We start from the raw sequence: 19463 nt of genomic DNA, 5'->3' as shown, positions 1-19463 counted from the left end.
CAGCGCCTCCTCCAGAATGGTCTGTACGTCAAAGCGGAGAAATGTGAGTTCCATGTACTGATAACAAGTTGCACCCTTGCGCCTTCTTCTCCCGCCGTCTTAACCAAGCTGAACATAATTACCCCATTGGTGAGCGGGAGCTCCTGGCCGTCAAGCTTGCCCTAGAAGAATGGCGACACTGGTTAGAGGGGGCTGAGACCCCTTTCTTGGTCTGGACTGATCACCACAACCTGGAGTATCTACGCACTGCCAAGCGCCTCAATCCTCGCCAGGCTCGCTGGGGACTTTTTATCGGCAGGTTCAATTTCTCTCTGTCCTACCGCCCGGGATCTAAGAATGGGAAGCATGACGCTTTTTCCAGGTTACACTCCCCTGTGGAGGAAGAAGAATCCACCTTCACATCCATACTTCCTCCTTCAGTTACCGTGCGTGCCCTGGACCTTGACCTCGAGGCTAGGGTTAAACTTGCCACTATGGACCAGCCAGTTCCCGAGGGTTGCCCTACTAACAGACTCTTTGTTCCCGAGCAGCTGCGGTCCCAAGTCCTCCAGTGGTGTCACGGCTCACCTCTGTTTTGTCATCCCGGGTTTCCTCGAACTCTGTCCGTGAATTTGTTGCCCCCTGTCCCACCTGCAACACAAGAATCCCAAGGGCCGTTCGGTGGGGTTACTATGTCCACTTCCTGTGCCTAAACGCCCCTGGTCTCACATTGCCCTGGATTTTGTTACCGGTCTCCCCCACTCCGCCGGAAGCACAGTCATTCTTACCGTGGTGGACCGGTTTTTGAAAATGGTACATTTTATTTCCCTGGCCAAACTGCCTTCTACTAAGGAGACCACTGCACTCCTTCTCCTGCACGTTTTCCGCCTGCATAGTCTTCCTCGTAACATCCTCTCTGACCGGGGCCCTCAGTTCACAGCCAGATTTTGGAAGGAGTTTTTTTGCCTCCTAGGGGTCTCGATCAGCCCTCTCCTCTGGGTTCCACCCGCAAACCAATGGCCAGACTGAGAGGCTCAATCAGGAGCTAGAGACAGGACTCCGTGTCCTTTGCGCACAAGATGCCTCCTCATGGTCCTCCAAGCTGTTGTGGGTTGAGTACGCCCATAATTCTTTACCTACTGCCGCCACTGGATTATCTCCCTTTCAGACGGTTTATGGTTATCAACCCCCTCTCTTTTCTACCCAGGAGGCTGAGGCTTCCGTCCCATCTGCATTGGCTCAGTTTCGGCGCTGTCGACTCAGTTGGAGGAGGGCCTGCACTGCACTTCTTAGAGTTTCCCAAAGCTATGCTTGCTGGGCCAACCGGAGGCGGTTGGTCAAAAGGTGTGGCTTTCCACTCGGGACCTTCCTCTCAAGGCTGTGTGTCACAAGCTCGCCCCGCGATTTCTGGGACCATTCCCCATCTCCAAGGTTATTAACCCGGTTGGTGTGCTTATATAATTTCTGTTGGAAAACTGGAGTTAGTCCACTCTCCCTTCACCCAGACTCAGCGCGCTACAACAGCTTGTATCTAAACAGTAGCCGACCAAGTAAGTCATTGTTCAGTCTTCCTCCTTCCTTTTACAACTACAGTGGTACCTTGCCGTACGAGTGCATTAATGTATGAGTTTTTCGAGGTACGAGCGGTCACTCAGTCGATTTTTTTGCGAAGATTGTGATGAAAATTGAGATAAGCAAAGAAGAAAAAGTAAAAATTTAAAAGTTTAGGGATACGTAGTGTACAGGAGTGATAGTAAAAAACGAGTTTTCCCTCTGCCTCCGCTTATCCCCTCTACCCCCCCTCCACACACACCCACACCCACACACACACCCACCCCACCGGCGTTTTCGTTAGCTCAAGTCGTCTCATCTCCAAGGAAAATACACTGAATAAAACCTTATTATATCTTTACATACCCTTTCTATTATGTTTTTATACAAAATTTGTGTATTTTCCAATTTAATAACATCAAACATAAAAACGGGGTGTCATTTTGAGGGTTGGAACAGATTAATGCCATTTTAAGTATTTTCAATATGGAAAACTGATTTGATGTGCGAGCAAATTGAGATACGAGCTCGTCCACGGAACGAATTGAACTCGTAGGTCAAGGTACCACTGTATTTCTCTGGGGAGTTTATCTTTTGTCATCGTCGTGCGCCACCGGTGGAAGTTTCACATGTGAGGTGCGTTTTTTTGTTTTCGTTCGGAAATTTCATTGGTCTAATGTTATGTCGCTCAGTTTTTTGGCTTGAATTTTGTGAAACCGGGAAAAACCCAGGAAAAATCCATAAATTAGCCACTTCGTTGTTTAAGACGTGGGGTTCAAAACTTGGTAGTGTAGCGGCTTATAGTACGAAAAAATACGGGATGTATATATATTTGAGTTATTCTCAAATATATATATATATATATATATATATATATATATATATATATATATATATATATATATATATATATAAATATTATTTGTAGCTTTAAAGGCATTTTTTTGTATCGACATATGAATTACATGTGTTAATTATACAGAATAACTCAAATAACTGAATGCAACATTTTCACAACTGAAATTGTGACATTACTGTGTAGTCAAGAGCAACTAACTTGAAGTTAAACATCCCTTTTTCTGCTGCAAATATATTTAATCTTATGTTGAACATAAATTATAACATTTTATAATGATTAGATATAATATTGCACATCAATAAATCTGTATCCTTTCCTATAAGAGAGAACCCATGACCCCCTAACCCTAACCCTAACCCTAACCCATGATTTATTAGGGATGTGAAATTATATATATAAAAAGTATTCAATTCACTTCACTTTTTCCACTTTATGTTACAGCCTTATTCCAAAATGGATTAAATGGATTAGCCATACATATACATATCTACCTTTTTCCCTGTTTTCTTTTTGCTTGATGCCTTTGTTTTAGTTTCATTAAGACAGACGAACACTGGATTATCGGGAACTTTGTTGTGTAAGGAATTCCAGAATTCTATGCTTTCTCTGGGATTTCCTGCATATTCTACATCAGACCAATCAGAATCAGTGTCCTCTTTCTTTTGAGAACAAAAAGGAACAGCATCCTTATCCTCACATTGATCACTGAAGTCTGAAGTCATTAATCTGAGTTTAGAAGAGTAGAACTGGAACTGATCTTCAGGATAAGTATTGTTTAAGGATTTCCATAACTCTCTGCCTTCTTCAGGCATTTCTGTATCTTCGTTGTCAGATGAGTCCGAACATTCTTTACTCCACTTGGTTTCCTCTTTCTTTTGAGGACAATGAGGAATAGGGTCCTCATTCTCATCCTCACAGTGATCACCATCTGAATCCATTACAGCTTTCTCTTGAGGATGAGAAGTAACAGCATCCTCATCATTTATGCAGTAGTCAAGTTCTGAAGCCATTACTTTGGGTTCAGTAGAGCAGAAGTAGTGATGTGGATTGTCAGAATCACTGCTGTACAAGGACTCGTTGTTCTCCAAGGGAATCGCTGAAAACTCTGCATCTGAAAAATCTTCTTTCTTGTCCAATTCAGATTCCTCTTCCCCATCGTCCACATCATCATCACAGTAGCTATTGTCCAAAGATGCTATGACCTCCTTCTCACTATATTCTGTTTCACCACCATCACCACCTTTATCCTGCTCCTCAGGCTGACATTCAGGCAAGTCCGAGGGCAGAACTTTTGCCACAACGAGCTGATCAGAATTAATCATTTCCTTAATAAGGATTTTTGGACACAAATTAATATAAGCTATTTTGTGTTTACTGATCACGGCCTTGTCCTGATGCTGATCAGGCAGGCTGGCCATCCTTTGCTTCCTTTGAAACGTGAATACTTTTTTTCTGGTAAACAAGAAGAACATGTTTATGTTTAGTTACACTCGTACAGTGATTTTCTGAGGACTTCACACAGACAAAAAAAGGTTTTGCAACACAGAATTTACATACTTTACACCCCTTCTTTCGAATGACCGAAATTCAAGGCTCTCAGCTCTCATGCTTTCAGCTTCCTCTTGTGGCTTCATGCAGCAGAATAGGGAACACAGTCTTCTTAAAAAGGATGCCATTCAATTTGAATATATTTTACTCTGTAAGAAAACATACAGTGGGAAATTACTATGAGTTCTGGTACAGGAATAGAAAATACAGACCTACATCATTCAAGAAAAAGGGTCTTTTATACGACGACACTACATATTATAGCATTAATGCAGCACTTGGTCCTACTTGGTATTAGTTGTAGGGGAACCCAGACAATCACTCATCTACTGATAGTTTTCTAATAGCTTTTAAATAGGCTAAAAAAAAATACTTGAAAAGTATAAGAAGTTACTATAAAAAAAGGAAAAGAAAATGCTGACCGACAACTTTAAAGAAAATACTACAGATAATAGCATTAATGCAGCACTTAATCTTTTAGCGACTTACCGGCAACAAAACAAACTCTGAAATGACGGCCAGTCCGTCACATCACCACAAGAAACCCATGAACGCTTATGACGTTGAAGGTCTTTATGACGCGTACGTTAGAATCCTAAAGAGAGCATTCGTCAGTCACGTGGTAGTCAAAGTTGTCACGTGGTAGTCAAAGTTGCTGACAGTTTTCTAAGCCATTTTATATTCATTATAAACCGATATGTATTTTCTGTCATGATATGAGAATTGTCTGCCAATTACCAGCTTGATGCACTATCATGTGTTGTAGGGACTGGGGCGGGGCGAGTGCAGAAATAAAGAACATGTCTGACATTTTGGTTATCTGTGCTGTTGTCTGCTACAATAATCGATATTAAAACATTTTCTACTGATCTGAATTAAAGAGAAACTGATCACCGGAGCGGAGTGAGTCTTACCTCTGATGAACACATCAGCCAGTTGCCTGGTACGCGCTCCAGTGAAGGTTTCGAGTTAAAATGCTGATAAGAGCGTTGAGAGCAGTCGCTGGTTTGGAATAAAGCGGTGCCATGAAAAAAACACAATCCATCGTATGCTGGTCCGTGAAAGTTTCTCACTGCGCTTCTGCTTCACGTATTTCTCTCCTCATGGCTGCTCTGTTTTATTCTACCGCAGGGGTGTCAAACACAGGCCCGCGGGCCAAATCAAAAACATAATTTCTCATGTGTTTATAATATTAAACTTTGGTTGTTCCAGATTTAATGTTTATGCAAAACTAAAGTTTGTTTCCATATGAAAAGGTTCAACATTACATATCTGGAGAGACAGAAAACATGCACAATTGCAGTAAATTTTTCAATAAATATTGAGTTTGGCCAGCGATTTCGTCCCAGTTTTTAATTTTGGCCCACTGTGAATTTGAGTTTGACACCACTGGTCTAGACCTATAACCGAAACGTCATACAATAAATTTAGCATTTGGATTATTTTGTTATCCTCTACTGTAATCCCTTAAAACATTTTATTTTACACCTTTCATATGGATGTATTTTGTCTTTTGATCATTCGTTAAATGGGGTGGTATGGTCTTCATATCTCCTCTCATGTATACATTGTGTTATATCTGTTGTGTTAAGGATTGAATAAAACCAAAAATGTATGTCATTTGATGCTCTAAGATTCTTCTCAAGTGTTTTATCATTTCATCTTTCATATTTCTTCTAAAAACATGCATAGCTCAATGCAATTTCCAACTACATAACAAAATCAATAAGTTATTTTACTTTCCTTTATTCCACCACTAGAGAGGGATATAGCACTTGTTTGTGCTTTATGACTTCCACTCACAGAACGTTTGACTTCAATACCAAATCAAAAAACCCTTATATCAAATATTCTTTACACTGTGTGAAAGTTTTGAAATCGTTGAGCATATGTAGTTTCTAGGATTTTCAATATTTAAAACTCTACAGTTTTTCAAACTGCACACATGACACCTTCATTCCCACTCAATTTTCTTTAGAAGACCTTAATATATTAAATATTAATGATCCCAGATCAGCAATAGTTTATTTAATGTATTTAGCTTTACTGTATTTTGTCTTATGTTGTATAATGTTAAGCATCCTGTCAGTTAATATGTTTAAAACCTTAAGTTATTATGACATTAAAGTTCATTATATGCTACTTATTATACAGTAAAAGACTTGTACTGAGATGTTGCTTAAATGTCTCTAAAATCTGGGTTAGTGGAGGATCATTTGGCTGGCCGAGTGATTTTAAATGTGAATGTTAAGCTAAAATGAGAACCCAAAATGTAGGACTAAGTGTAAACATTTATTTCAATTTGTATTTAAATACATTTTCCTGACAGCATCCGCACACCATGTAACACCGATAAGCTCCAAAATGTATCCTTTATGTTTTTAATTAAAAGCTGTTTTAATGTCAATGAATTATTATTATCATTATCATTATCATTATTATTGCAAATTGTTTTACTTAATGAGGATGTTACATTCTTTTTTTTTTTTTTTTTTTTTTTTTTTTAAGTACAATATGTTTTCTAGTAACAAATTCACAGTTAAGAGACATGCAAAATATTTAAAAAATTTTTACTGTGACAGAATTTCAAACAAGGAAGCCACTTGTGTTACCAGTTTAAAATTATAAATATTCTGGTTTATTCTAAATATATATGCAGACACACTTTGGGTCTTTCCAGCTATCTTGCTTTACCTGATGAGTGATAAAATTATATGATTATGAATGTTCAAATAAACAAACCAGTAACACCACAGACTAATTAGATCCAGCGCAAATATATGATTTATTGTATATCGGCTATTTGTGCAACTGGTTGTTTATTTCACTTTTACAAATATCTCATAGAAATATAAATCTAAATCTAAAATATTTATTATGAAATTAATATATAAAAGATTTATATACAAAATATAAATAAATCTTGTGCCTCAAAGCAAATGTAACTGTTAAATCAATTTTCTTGTTTTCACAAAACTTTTCAGCTGAATGCCTAGTAGTTTTGAACACATTTTAATTGACTCATAGGAATGAGTAAGTGAAATTATATTTAAAAATGAAGACTGAATAGCAACATCTTTCCAGTATGATTTATTTTTAACAACATGAAGTAAGTATGCCTTATGTATGTATATCAAAGAAAGTTTTTCAGTCTTAAATTATTTCGTCAGTGAGCCTGTGCCCATGATAGCTGATTTGAAAAAAAAAAAAAAAAAAACTACACCAAAACATTTGTTTTACTGATCAAATCTCAAAACAGCACCAAAATCTGCCATGATGCACTATTAACTCTCTGGGGTCGACAAACGCGCCGGCGTGTTTTTTTTTTTTTTTTTTATTCCTCATAGCTCCAAAAGGAACGTCTGTCTTCTTCTATTGTACAGATTAGAGCAATACATAATTTTAATGGTCTGTTTATATTTGTATGGACTTATAATAACAACCAAAACACTGTGCTTTTGTAAAATAAAGAAATCAGACAGGGTGCGTTTTCTGCCGTCTCTGTCATCCATCTTCACAGACACATAAATAAAACAACCTGAATCTCAGTGAATACTTCCCTCACAGATATAATCAATATATAAATAGAAAGCAAATATTTTTGATTATGTAATCCATATGAAAGTTAGAAGAGGTAAAGTTTCTCCGGCATTAACCGTCCGTGTGGAAACACAGCAAGGATTCCGTTTGGTGTCCTTATGATTCATGTAATTTAAAACAGCACTACTACTATTAACTACTTCAAAACATTTACAAGAATATTTTGCCTTCATGCTGTTTGGTGAGTTTGGTTTCACTAATAATAAACATACGTTTGCATAAAGCATCAATATTCATACAGTCTCATGTTGATCAAAGTATTAAAAACTTAAGTTCTAATTTTAGGAACATTTAGAACAGATAGAAATGTGCGATTAAGCTGCGATTAATTGTGCGTTAACTCAAAACAATCATGCGATTAATAGTGATTAAATATTTTAATCGACTGAAATGCTCTTATAATATGACGTGACGTCCAGTTACCAGCATGACACTAAAACAGGTAGCATTTATTTATTTATTTATTTATTTTTATTAATGCTTCAAACAATGAACATGTACAAGGTTAACCAGAACCTATACAGGAAAATGATAATACTAATAACTATAATAAATAAGATACAAACGCACGTAAAATATTTCAATTAATAAAAATGAGAAGATAAATCACGAACAACTACAGAGGAAAGACTCATGCATCAGTGACATGACCGATATAATTATCATAAGATTTCAAAAATATCACTTTTCTTGTTTAGAAATTTTTTGTTTAGAAATAAGACATTTCCCAAACAAAATGAAAAAGTTAATGTAATTCACTGATATATTAGTTTTACCATCATAGTAACAAATTATATCTTTTAACTAAAAGAACAGGAAGAATTAAGGTGATTACCTATATGAAAAATATAAGCTATACCAGAAGAATACCGAGAAAAAGAGCATGAACTGTCAACAATATATTTTGCCAAAGTACAATTCACCGGGTATATTTTATTAAGAATCTTGAAATGAACCTTTGTTTTTTTTTGGGAATACAGTATTTGTGAGGTAACAACCAGGCTTTTTTCCAATCTATTAAATCAATGAAAGATGCACAGTAAAATTCACCTTTAGGGATATTTAACTTTTTTTCTAGAGAATTTGTTGAATACTTTAATAATTAAAGTTTTTGTCAAGTATACTAATTCCATGTAAGTTCAGTTCAGCTTCCTTAATATCACTCTTACAACAAAGGATTTTACAAGTTGAACTAGACCTGAAAGAATCGCTTTTGGCACAGCATTATATTCTTTAAAAGGTAAAGGAAAGTTATAAACAGACATAAACTGTTAGTGTAACAAAAATATTAGACTTGTTTTAAATGCCAAGGGTGTGTGTGTGTGTGTGTGTGTGTGTGTGTGTGTGTGTGTGTGTGTGTGTGTGTGTGTGTGTGTAGAATCAATGTGAAGAGCTTTGTTGCTTCTAGGAAATCTGTCCAGTGTGTTATACAAACATTCATTAAAATCACCCTAAAATTAGAAAAATGTCTGGGCATTTATTGTGCATTTCTGTCAATTTAAGTAAATAATATTTTTTTAGCAGAAAGAGTTTTACAGCCATATAACAATGGTAGACTGTAGCACACTCGTTAGTTCCGCGCTGGAAGAAAGAGAGACAGGCAAACGTTCACTAAGCACAGCTTTCTTTATTTACATTCATTTTCACCTCAACGCTTTCCTATTCAGTACCCACACTGGGGCTTCACCCACACACTTGCAGTTCAGGACGCCTTTCCATCTTGACATCCATTGGGGTCCACTAGCGGATCGGCCCTCTTCCTCCGGCGCTCACTTGTGGATCTGCATTTGCAGTTTCCTCTCAAGTCGGCACGTCTTTCCCAGGAGCTTATTACCAGAATTTGCCCCTTAAATTTATGCAAAAGAATTGAGAAAGATACTCAGGCTCAGATATATATATATATATATATATATATATATATATATATATATATATATATATATATATATATATATTACCGCTGCGGCCCGGGTTCGATCCCCGGTCAGGGAACCGGCCCCAGCCATTAGGGTTGCACAAGCCTTATTGCCGGTCCCAAAATAGGGAGGGTTGCATTAGGAAGGGCATCCAGCGTAAAAACATGTGCCAAATCAAACATGCGGATGATCCGCTGTGGCGACCCCTAACGGGAGAAGCCGAATGAAAAGTTGTAGTGATCTATACTGTATAGTAAGTCACTTGGGAGTATGACCACTAAAACCTGTTGAGTGGAGTTGGGGTGTCCGCATAGAGTATATAACAGGGGTCACCAACGTGGTGCCCGCGGCACCAGGTCGCCCGCAAGGACCATATGAGTCGCCCGCGAGAATTTTTATAAAAATATCTGTTTACTACCTTGTTAAATCATTTTTTATAATTGTTGTAAGAAATCATTAACATGATCAGTGTCTTCACCATAGATCAGGGGTGTCAAACTCAAATTTAGATTTTTTTTATTTGACAAAAAATGATTTTATATAGATCTATTATTATTGTTATTAATGTCATGGCGATATGAAGCGCTGATAACACAAACTACAGATCCCATAATGCAGCGCTTCAGCTGTCTTAACGAACGCTAGGCGACCTGGGAACATTCCAGCGTCAATGTCTGTACCCAAGAAGTAGCTCTCAGTGTCAAAAAGGTTGGTGACCCCTGATCTAAACATTTCAAATCAACAAAGTAACCAAAAAGACTACTGTACATAATGCATGCAATCATCCTCTATTAAAGAAAGTATGTGTATTCTGATGTCCTTTTTAAATTCTGTCAGCTTTTAATTCCACATCTTGCTGTAAATAAATGAATGAACGAGTAGCGGCACTGCAGCAAATGAATGTTTATGTTGTACCGGAAATTCCACCCATAGTTCATGCAAAGCCTTATGGGGCATAGGATAACTGAAACATAAAGTCATAAAATAAATGTAGCTTAAGTATTATTTCAATCCTGTGCTGTTTATATGCACTGTTATATCCTCAAACAATTTGTTTCGTTTTTTTTTCATATGAAAAGGTTTTGTGCTTTTTGGTTCCTTCATATGTCATCTCATATATATATTGTGTTTTATCTGTATTATGGATCAAATAAAATCAGTAATTTCTGTAATTTATTGGACTAAGATTCTTTTATTTCATATTTTTCCAGTGGTTTCTCATTCAATATGACAGAGTAAAAAAAAATGGAAGTGCATAGTTTCAATTACATTAAAAAAACAATCAACGTTTATTTGGCTTTCTTTTATTTCAACACTAGAGAGAGATATAGGACTTCTTTTTGCTTCATGACTGTCACTCCCAGAACGTTTGACCTAAAAACCCTATAAAATATTCTTTACACTGTGACTCTAAAATTTAAAGTTGTGAAATATCTAATTTCTATGCATATCTAATTTTATCTAGCTTTTCACTATTTAAAACTCTACAGTTTTTCAAACTTTATACATGACACCTTCATGCTTATTTTATTTATTTATTTATTTTAACAAGACCTTAATATATATTAAATATTCATTGTGCGAGATCAGCATTCTCTTATTTCTTTAATTAATGCATCCCGACAATTAATATGTTTGAAAACTTTGACAATTACTAAAGTCTTTTACTTGTCACTAAAAATACAGTAAAAGACTGCTGTCAATAGTAAAGACTGATGCTTAAAGTGTTAAGAAAAAGTTTCATATGTAAAGTCTTATGTGCTTTGACTCTCTTGAACTTGAACAATTAAATCTCAGAATTTCAAGGTCTATATTTGGTAGACACTGGAAAAATGGTTTTCTGACTTTTCCTGTAATCTGTAAGGTGGCTAGGGACACTTATAGTTGGATCTTCAATGTTAATCAAACAAGCTTGTTTGAAAACAAAGCCCATCGCCCACCACGTGCCAAGGTCAGTAATCCAGTTTGTGGTAGTAACATTTGACTTGAGACCTTTTGTTTTGGATACTGGGATAAAGAGTGGGGTGGTGCAATCAGGTGATTAAGTATTGCATATTGCAGTAGACAGTTGTGTCTTGTTATCCCAGAAAATAACCTGTGGCTGGCTATGGGTGTTAGAATTGTACATCAGAACATCTCATGTTGAGTAATGGGAAGAGCGATTTGATAAGCTCTTCTGCTCAGTGGTAATGCCCACTCTCTAGGAGACCAGACATCCCTGGTGTGTCAGGGCTCAGGGGTTTACTTTTGTATTAGCAAGAATGCAGAAGTAAATTACATTCTGGTCAGAAGCATAGGACTTGTGATTAACATGTATTTTTAATGCTGCAACAAAACTGGGTTTCTTTGGAATTGAAAACTGGGAGAGTGGTCTTTATAAAATTGAAAAAGTGTGTGCTAGTGTAATTAAGGGAAATTACAATCCTGAACCTCGTAGGAAAACTCTACATTCGGGTGCTGGTGAGGAGACTCTGCCTGATAGTAACCTTAGGATTCAGGAGGAACAGTGTGGGTTCCATTTAATGTACACGTGTCATGTGAACTTGCATTTGCCTCAACCATTGACGAAGTACAAAGAACTCGGATGAATTGATTATGCCTGTATATTTTTTACATTTACTGAATAGTTGTAGTGTGTAGTTATGCATTTTTACTGTAAAATTAATTTATTTTCATTGATTCTTTGTTTAAAGTATAGTTCAGGTAACAAACTAAGCTTAGCCCTTTTAGAGGTTGTTTGTTTCAGCTGTTCAGATTTGTAATGCTGTTTTATAATACAGTGTTTTTATTGAAATTATTTACATCTTTATTAGTTATCGATATTGATTGAATTATCATTTGACCAGGGGCGTGTCTAAAGGGGTGGCACCGACCCCACAAAAAAGATGCTTGGCTACTACTTGTGCCCCCCCACTGGATCATCCATCCTCATACTACTCTGTCCACTTCATCTGCCTCTTTCCAAACCAGCTACTTGCATGTCTTCCCTCAGCTCATCCATAAACCTACTCTTTGGTCTTCCTCTCTTCCTACTTCCTGGTGGCTCCATCATCAGCATTCTCCTACCGATATACCCCATGTCCCTCCTCTGCACATGCTCCAAACCATCTCAATCGGGCCTCTCTCACCTTGTCTCCAAAACGTCCTACATGCACTGTCCCTCTAATAAACTCATTTCTAATTCTGACCATCATCGTCACTCCCAACGAAAACCTTAACATCTGCAGCTCTGCTCCCTCCAGCTCCACTTCCTGTCTTTTACTCAATGCCACTGTCTCTAAACCATACAACATTACTGACCTCACCACAGTCCTATTAACTTTCCCTTTCACTCTTGCAGATACTCTTCTATCACAAATCACTCCTGCCACTCTTCTCCACCCACTCCACCCTGCCTGCACTCTTTTCTTAACTTCTCTCACACACTTTCCATTGCATTGCACTGTGAACTCCAGGTACCTGAACTCCCCCACTTTCACCACCTCTTCTCCCTGCAACCGCATCACTCCACTGCCCTCCCTCTCATTCACACACATGTACTCTGTCTTACACCTACTGACTTTCATTCCCCTCTCTTCAGCACATACCTCCACCCCTCCAGGCTCTTCTCAACCTGCTCCCTACTCTCACCACAAATCACAATATTATCCACAAACATTATAGTCCATGGAGACTATCTCTAGATCACATGTGTCAAACTTAAGGCAAAATGATTTTATACAGATCTATTATTATTGTTATTAATGTCCCGATTTGAAGCGCTGATAACACAAACTACAGATCCCATAATGCATAGAGCCTTATTGAACGCTAGACTACCTGGGAACATTCCAGCGTCAACCAAGTCGAGCTTCTGTTTATGTATTTAACCCTATTGTAAAATGATTGTGAAGCTCCTTACAATGTCGAAAAGAAAAGTTGGTTCTAAAATCAGAGCCTTTCAAAACCGATGGGATTCTGAGTAGATGTTTACTGACACTGCCGGTAAACATGTGTATTACTGGAGCGAATGTGGCTGTAATTAAGAAATTGAATCTAAGACTGAACTACGAGACAAAACATCAGGAGAAACTGAACAACCTGAATGCAGAGCAGAAGATACAGAAAGTAGAAGAGTTAAAGAAGAATCGAACATTTCAGCAGATGTTTTTCACCTGAGCAAAATCACAAAGTGAAGCTGGTGTGAAAGCAGAGGAGAAATCAGAGTCACATCCACCGGTTATTTACTGAGGGAGAGTTTCTGAAGAGCTGCATGATGAAGCTGTGAGACGTCTGGTGTTGACTGGAGATATTTTTATGGAGAGCAAAATATTTTAAGTTATTTAAAGTTTAAGATATTTTTTTATAAAATGGCATAAGAGCAAAGAAATCTGATTGTTTTGATTTGTTGTTATTTTAACGTATTTTAACGTTATTTCTAACTTGTATAATTTTGACAGTAGATATTTTTATGGAGAGCAAAATATTTTAAGTTATTTAACGTTTAAGTTGATTTATTCTGGAACAATGTTCCTGTCTGTTTTTATTCATATTTATGTTTAAAAAAAAAACATTTAGTTTTAGTGTGTTCAATAAATGTTTATCCTGTTCGGCCCGCGACCTAAAGAGTGCTTTGAGTTTTGGACACCTATGAAACCCCTGCTCTAGATCCTCAAACACACAATGCAATGATAGGTTACTTAACGTAATCCCAGGTTTTTTGATAACAGAGTGAGGCTGTTCTTCTCTATACTTCTCCATCAACATTCTCAAAGCAAATATTGCGTCTGTGGTGCTCTTCCTCTGCATGAAACTATACTGTTGCTCACAGATGGTCACCTCTTCTCTCAGCCTGGCTTCCACTACTCTTTTCCATAATTTCATGGTGTGATTGATCAACTTTATTCCCCATTAGTCACTGCAGGTCTGCACATCTCCCTTATTCCTAAATATTCAAAAGTCCTCACTCTCCTCCTCCTTTTCTTCACCTTCAAAACCATCCTACAGGCCACCATCTGATGCTGTCTAGTTACACTGTCCCCTGCAAATACCTGACAGTCTCCAATCTCCTTCAGGTTGCATCTCTACATAGAACACTAGTCCACCTGTGTGCACCTTCCTCCACTTTTATACCTCACCCTATGCTCCTCCTTTTTCTTAAAATAACTATTTACCAATGCCATTTCCATTCTTTCAACAAAATCTACCACCATCTGCCCTTCCACATTCCTCTCCTTAAGCCCATACCTACCCATCACCTCCTCGTCACCTCTGCTCTCTTCACCTACATGCCCATTAAAGTCTGCCCAATCACCAGTCGTTCTTTGCTAGGTACACTCTCTACCACTTCATCTAACTTACTCCGGAATTTTTCTTTCTTTTCTTTCTTCTCCATCTCACAGCCCATTAGTGGAGCATAGACAATGATGACATTTATCATCACCCCTTCAACTTTCAGCCTTACATTCATCACCCTATCAGAAACTCTCTTCATCTTCACTACACTCTTACTGTACTCTTCCTTCAGGATCACCTCTACACTATTTCTCTTTCCATCCACACCATGATAGAACAGTTTAAACCCACCTCCAATGTTCCTGGCCTTACTCCATTTCCACTTGGTCTCTTGAACACACAACATGTCTACCTTTCTCCTCTCCATCATATCCCTTTACAAGTCATAGTACCAACATTTAAAGTACCAACTCTAACCTCCACTGTCTGGATGTCCTTCCTAACAACAGTAACGTGGTAAATGCTAAAATGTGGGCATTTAATAATGTTAGCGTTCTGACACTTGGAATTTTAAAATGTAGAATAGTAAATATCTGTTTGTATTAAATAAACAAACATTTGTGCATGGCAGCTTCACATTTAAATGATTTTGTCCTTAATCAGATGAAAATATAGCTATTAAATATTACTATTTGTGTAATATTGATTAAGTTAGCGGTTTGTATTTTTAGACAGAATTTTGTGGGGGGAAAATGGCAAAAAAAGTCTGGCACAGCAGCAAAATATTCAAATACAGGTAGATGCAGAACAATTATTATATGTTCAATGGTTTTCATTTATAAAAAGAGATGCGTTGTCCATTTTTATGTAACCCCACATTTGTTGCGGCACATAACTTTTCCCATGGGCCCTCCTGACTGGGTTTTGGTCACCCATGTGCCACCCCAAATCCCAGAATCACCCTGCATTTGACCACACAGAGCTCTACTGGAATACTGAATGTCAGTATCAGAGAGTCTAGATCAGGGGTCACCAACCTTTTGAAAATGAGAGCTACTTCTTGGGTACCGATTCATGTGAAGGGCTACCAGTTTGATACACACGAGTCGAAATAACACACAAATTCTGAAAAAACAAATTTGCTCAATTTACCTTTAATTATATGTAATTATGAATAATTAATGATATTCATCTATATTTTAATATTGTCATTTTTAAATTCACACCGATGCAAGTGTGATTTAAAAAGAAAAGCAACAAAAAAAATTAGATGCAGCTCACTGGTAAGTGGCGCTATGGTGAGCTATTTTTTAGAAAAGGCCCGCGGGTGACTTATGTGGTCTAGATCAGAGGTCTTTAACTGGGGTTCCGCGACCCCTAGGGGGACCGCGGCGGTACTGCAGGCGGTTTGCTTAATTAATGTTTCATCACAAACATTTTTTGTATAAAAAATAAACTTTCTTTCTTTCTTTCGGCTTCTCCTATTAGGGGTCGCCACAGCGGATCATCCGCATGTTTAGAAACATGGGTAAAATTGTTATAATTATTACATTAATGTTTTATTAAACTTGAAGCTGATGTTCATGTAAATGTATAATTGCCCATTTGACAGGAAAATTAAAAGTTAATTTATATTAAAATTAAAGCTGAAGTTTATTTAAATGTATAATAGTCCACGTGATAGTAAATGGAAAATGTATGAAACTGCAACTCTATTTAAATAAAAGACAACTGTGAACAACGTTATGCAAAATGTATGTTTGTTATGATGCATAAATCTTTTTGAAAGCTTTTTAAATATATGAAAATATACAGACAATGATGCATGTACAACAACAACATAATACTAATTGTCTTAACATAATATAAATAGCGTAATATTATTGGTTTCTATTAATATCAGTGGGTATATTTGACAGAGATTTAAGGTGCGTGTATGATCATTATACCACAGCGCTAATTTTTTTCTCTAATCATTTTAATTTTAAAGGGAGCTCCATCATCTAAAACAGTGGTCTTCAACAATTTTCAGGTCAAGGACCCTTAGGCGATAGAGACATGGGGCAGAGACCCCGATACAAAATGTGTGAAACATAGTCACTGATATTAATAGAAACCAATCATATTACGCTAGTTTAGACAATTAGTACTATGTTGTTGTACATACATCATTGTATATTTTCATGAAAATACATTGTCTGTATATTTCACTGAAATACCATCAAAACAGAGTTTTAAGGTGCGTGTATGATTATACCACTGTGCAATTTTTTTTATATAAATAAATACAAATAAATGTATATAACTGACATTCAACTAAATTGATAGTATTTTAGTAAGCATGGAAGGAGAGCCTCCTCAGTTAAAAAAAGTTCTTAGTGCTGCTAGATCAGCATATTTTTCTATGCTCATAGAAAAATACAAGCATAATTTTAGATTTTTATTCAGTACTGTGGTAGGATTAACTAGAAATTAACTAAATTTTCTTTAAACTGTTTTTTCAAACAGATAATTCCAGAGGTATTTGAACCTGTTTGAAAAAATAATAAACTCTTCCATTAGCACTGTTTATGTACCTAAATCTTTCAAACCGGCAGTTATCAGCACTTTATTTTAAAAAACCTGACCCAATATAATAGGCAATCATAAGCCAATATCAAACCTTTCCTTTATCTCCAAGATCCTTAAAAATGTTGTAGCACAGCAGTAATGCTTACACCTACATGGAAATGACATTCTTGAAATGTATCAGTCAGGATTTAGGCCTCATCATAGTGCAGAGACAGCATTGGCTAAATTGCTCAATGACCTGCTATTGGCTTCTGATCAGGGCTGTGTCTACTTGCTTGAGTTGCTTGATCTTACTGCAGATTTTGTCACCATTGATCATAATATCCTCCTTGCTTGATTAGAAAATGTTGTTGCAATATAGGGAACAGCTATTTGACTGATCGTTATCAGTCTGTTGATGTAAATGGTGAATGTAAATGGTTCTCTACACACACTGAGGTAAAGTTTGGTGTTTTGCAAGGATCTGTCTGATACCCACTGCTTTTTCTGACAGAGAGAAACTTGCTAAAGGTTGACTATCACTGCAATACAGATATAGGCGTTTATGGCAGAGTTCAAGTTTATTTCTATAGTGCTTTTCACAATAAACATTGTCTCAAAGCAGCTTAACAGAACTTGAGAATTAAAGTGAATTATGTGTATTTATCCCTGATGAGCAGCCTGGGGTGACCGTGGCAAGGAAAAACTCCCTAGATGAATGAGGAAGAAACCTTGAGAGGAACCAGACTCAAAAGGGAAGTCCTCATTTGGGTAAAATGGATTATTAATCTTAAAACAATACAAAACACCGGAAAGTGATAACTACCATGAGTACCGGAAGTGTGTGTGTGTGTTATGAGTAATGTCCTTTCTACAGTCTTATACAGTTAGTTGATGTTGTGGAACCAGAACTGAGCAACTCATAAACTAGCTCAACATTTGATATCATCATAGATCCAACAACAACCATGCCACTTAAAAATTCGAAGAGGTCCAATGTCAAGAATGGCAAAATCATCATCAACCTCTCCTCACTGCAAGACACATGAAAGCCTGGGATTTAAATTTTTTGCAGTGCCAGTGTACCAATGTGTGCCAATGTACATTTATTGACTTGGGTCAATGGATTCTGAAATTTACATGTACCTCTCATGTAGCTCTTATTTTAGCCATGCCGGAAATGACAATACAAAGAACCATTGTACTATTTGTTGCTGGTGCAATGAATCAGGCAATGATTTAGCTAAATGGCTTTTTAAATTTGTATGTACCTCATCAACAGCCCTCGTTTCAGCCATCCTGGATATGTAGAAAATGTCCTCAAAGCTATGATTAAACAAAATTAGGCTTACAATTATAAAATATTACAACACAGTTTAATGTGACACAAGAAGAGAAGTTGAGACTACTCACCCCTTTAAGATAAAGATCCAAATGTCTGCATCTTGATCTTGTTTAGATGCAGCTAACCGAATATACACAATTTCCTCATATTTTCTAAGGGCAGGGGGAAAAAACAGTTGAAAACTCGAGTTGTGAAGTGCAATACACAGTACAAAAGGAACATCTACACACAAATTACACCTTTTACACTTTAAGAAAGTTGCTACTAACTGGGAAAAGGTAATTTTTAAGAAACAATAAAACAAGAGAAACATAATAAGAAACAATAAACTTTAGTATTGTTTTAGCATTTCATATTTAAAAAAATTAGACTTCTGCTGAAGATCAGAAAAAATACAAAAGTTTATGGAAACGAATTACGCTAATTGGGTATAATTATAGACTTATAAATAATAACAAATGTGCATTCGGTGTAAAAAATAATGGCTTACCGACGTGAAGAGCCAGATTAAAAACATACCTGGATTTAAAATCTACACTTCTTCTACCTCTTTAACAACAAACTGTGGCTGGCTTAACCAGAGTAGCAGCTTCAGGGACCCAGAAGTATTACTGCTGATGGTGATCTTGTGAATGTCTGTGCAGTGATTTCGCCAGAACTGAAGCTTAGACAGTGCGCAGTGACTGATATCTGCTTTGAGGAAGTTTGCAGACGAGGTGTTTGTACAGGAAGTAGTGAATACTGTTTCGATTTCTGAAGTTCGAGTGAGAGCTCAAAAGAAACGAAACCTGAAACTGATGTACATGGTCTGCAACATGCCTGTCAACATTTGGGCACCAAAATCCGCAAACCCCTGAGCCGGGGTGGGGGTGAGGGGGTGCTATAATGCGTTTCATACAAA

The 19463-nt window shown here is 37.0% G+C and overlaps 1 long non-coding RNA gene across 1 annotated transcript; it reads right to left on the bottom strand.

The window, feature by feature from the left end:
• Nucleotides 1-8024: 8024 nt before the first annotated feature.
• On the bottom strand, nucleotides 8025-19240 carry LOC124383311. Its single transcript, XR_006925258.1, has 4 exons — nucleotides 19082-19240; nucleotides 18631-18714; nucleotides 18489-18543; nucleotides 8025-9383 (listed from the first exon to the last, which is right to left on the bottom strand). It is a non-coding gene; the product is annotated as an uncharacterized LOC124383311 (long non-coding RNA).
• Nucleotides 19241-19463: the final 223 nt, after the last annotated feature.

The sequence above is a fragment of the Silurus meridionalis genome, chromosome 3, assembly GCF_014805685.1.
Source record: "Silurus meridionalis isolate SWU-2019-XX chromosome 3, ASM1480568v1, whole genome shotgun sequence".
NCBI classification, from domain to species: domain Eukaryota; kingdom Metazoa; phylum Chordata; class Actinopteri; order Siluriformes; family Siluridae; genus Silurus; species Silurus meridionalis.
Note: the sequence above shows the minus strand (reverse complement) of the source record. Positions and strands in the feature narration are given on the sequence as shown.